The 3084-nt window shown below is 40.1% G+C and overlaps 1 long non-coding RNA gene across 1 annotated transcript; it reads left to right on the top strand.

Annotated features, from left to right (window-relative positions):
• The first annotated feature begins 619 nt into the window (after window positions 1-619).
• LOC113308514 lies at window positions 620-2671 on the top strand. The gene is made up of 3 exons (XR_003339841.1): window positions 620-670; window positions 755-1323; window positions 1433-2671. It is a non-coding gene; the product is annotated as an uncharacterized LOC113308514 (long non-coding RNA).
• The last annotated feature ends 413 nt before the right edge of the window (window positions 2672-3084 follow it).

Raw genomic sequence — 3084 nt, 5'->3', positions numbered from 1 at the left:
TTCTACTCCACTGGTCATGTTTCTACACCCCATGCTGGAGAACTTATTCCCTGAGTGGTTCGTTCTCAGTGGCCTCCGACGGATAGGCTTTTATTTCTCCCCAATATAAGTGACTTGTCCAGGATTTTCCCAATATGACGCGCGTTAGGGTTTATGGCCGCCTCTTACATGATCGTGCTTAAATGTCGTCGCACAATCACGCGAACTAAGTTGACACGCCAAAATTAGGTACCCAGCCTCCCTAAGTAGTGGTCTTAATATGTAACTTTGCTGCCCCTATTGAGGTCTTACGTAATAGTCGTGTAGATTTTTTTTCGCCTTTGGCTTGTTCGCGTATAGAAAGAACTTTGCTTCACATTAATTTTTCTTTGGTTGGTACATAACTTAGTTTCTTCATTACATCATTTTAATGTCGCGGACGTTATTTCTTTGCATACTCCTTTCGCACGACAGATCGAATGCGACACGTAATCTCCCATTTGTGTTCGTCCAAGGTTATTTTTGTGGTAAGAATCTGCGGCTGGGATTCCTTTTTGAAAATTCCTTCTCTCTCTTCTGTTTTTCTTCCAGTGATAACATGCTTCCCTTGGTACTCTCCTTTCATTTTCAAGGTGTTCTTGATTTGGAGAAAAGGATATCCTCCAACACGAAGATCAAGCCGTCTTCTGAGGTCTGATCGGTGTGTTCTTCGCACATAATTTCCCAATATGTTATCAACACTTGGTAATTTTATTCTTTGCTTTTTCTTTGATAGGGGTTCAACTTTGGGATGATCGCCCTTGCTGTTAATTATCGCGCTCGAGAACTTGCCTCAGCACTCTGTCGTGAAATCCCTCCATTTTCCTTGATGATTGAAATGATTGGGTTACATGGATGACACCCTGGTCCCCTCTTACTGGTATATGGATGTTGCTTTCGCACTGAGCCGTTCTCATCCATTGTTCGTTTTGATATAGCATTATCCTGCTTCTCCCATCTCTTTTTTGTCCGTGCTGGTACACCTCATCCCATAATTGTCCATCTATATGTTTCTCTCTTTCTTCCCTTTCAATATCTCTTTCTCTGCAAGATCTTTTGTGACTTCTCCATATTCTATTCCCAATTCGTATTCTCGTACCTTCCCTTTCAAGTCATGATTTTCTATCATTAGTCGTCCATGTTCTTTCGCAAGATCTATCCGTTCTTCGATCAACATCTTTTCTGTTTTCCTCCACTGCGCGAGTTTCTCCTCGTATTCTCGTTTTGTAACAGTTGCTTCTTCGTCCTGGTTCTCATAGTTGGGTTGTTTTCTTTCCCTTCATCAGCTAGCCTTGGCCTTCTCTGGTAAATGTTTCTTCTAACGTTTCTTTTCCTCTTCTCCTGTTAACGCCTTCTCCCTGTATTGTCGTTGAATAATTGCTTCGTGACACGATCCTCACCATCTTATCGACAGGGAAAGATTCAGTCAATGCTACTGACAGAGAAGTCGTTTGAGAAGATTTCTCCTTGAGAACTTTCGAAATTTTGGAAGTAAAGAGTTTTTTGAGGAATTTTTTTCGATAGAGATAAGGAAATGGTATACTGTTTATCAAACTTCATGGTGGACAGAAAAATGAGAATAACAAGTGAATTTTGAAAAATGATGATTTCTGGTTACTAACCAGCAGGTGAGGATGAATCCTCCCTGTTTCTAGTGCCAAAATGTAGTTGCGAAAAATCCCACAACTGCACTCTTTATAATGATGATAACACAAAGCTTAAGTCATATGGATCAACTCAAACATAAATGATATTATTCACCACTTTGGCACTAATATGATCTTTTCAAATACTTTGTATTAGATGTATGATGCTCTTACAATGATTTCAAGATGAGTTTGTGTACAACAATGGAGAAATACAAGATAAAAGCTAAGTTCTAATGGCTTGCTTCTTTTTTCTCTTGATAACTTTCTTAGCTTATATATCTCAACTGATCTCTCCCTCTCTATATCATTTTTGAGCCTTTATATAGGCAAATAAATCAATAGAAGACACCATAGTTCACGTGCAAGATCTCAGTTGACAAATTTTGTTTCAGTTTGTCTTATATGCCAGGCTTTTGGAAACTGTCCATGTTTATCGCGTTTCTATTCGGTCCTTCGTGTTTCTTTTGATAGAGTTGTTGATCGCACTATTCTCATCGCGTGACTATTCTTCATGCCTTTCCTTTATTAGCGCATGATTATTCTTCGCCTTATTTCCAGGTAATTGTTGTATCTTCGTGTTTAAGATTGTTTTGACTGGAGCAAAGTTGTATGTTTTCCTTGTGCGATATTTCGCCCTTACACTTTTAGCTAAAAAACGAGAGTTCAACCACTTCATTCCGACTTCGTATGATGATTCTGTAATCGTTCCCGTGAGAAGACATAAATCTGAATTTTCAGACGACGACAAAGCTATTGGAATCTTGCGCACAATTATGTGGAGCTATGTGTTCAGTGCTTTAAGGTGATAAACAGTCCATTATGGCTTTAAGGAACATACTTGGGTTGGTGACAAGTTGGCCAAAGCAAGAGGATGCTTCGTGATATGATTCGCCATCAAATTCTTCATGCTCGTCTTCGAATTCGCCAATTACTTCTGTATGAGACGATTTTTCAGGTTCCTCATTGCTTTTGTCCTTCTCTTCGGCACTTCCAGCAGCAATAACGCTCCCAAATGTCAAGATACTCATATCTCTAGCTACCTGGAGCCGAAGTTCAGAATAATCTCATACGAAGTTCCATGCTTCAACTGTTTTCAAAGAAACATTTTACTCACAGTGGGTAGTGCTGAGATGCCAAGGACGGCCAGGACGCCAAATTCAAAAGTTTGAACGCTCAACCCACTCTGAGGAGTTTCCCCAGCAAGCTACAAAAATATATAAATCTTATGACAATATGAAAATAAAGAATTGAAAGGGAAGAGTGCTAGAAACTTTACCTTCTTCTGAGGACGATTTCCACTTCCGGGCATGATTACTCGTGGTCTTTTTTCCCCAGATCGGGGGACTGGCAGCAGATGCGAAACCAAGGATTGGGTGCACTCTTTCCGGACGCCACGGCTACCAAAACATGAATCAAG

This window comes from Papaver somniferum, chromosome 9 (assembly GCF_003573695.1).
Source record: "Papaver somniferum cultivar HN1 chromosome 9, ASM357369v1, whole genome shotgun sequence".
In the NCBI taxonomy this organism is placed as follows: Eukaryota; Viridiplantae; Streptophyta; class Magnoliopsida; order Ranunculales; family Papaveraceae; genus Papaver; species Papaver somniferum.
The sequence above is the reverse complement of the archived record's forward strand: the minus strand, read 5'-3'. Positions and strand labels throughout refer to the sequence as shown.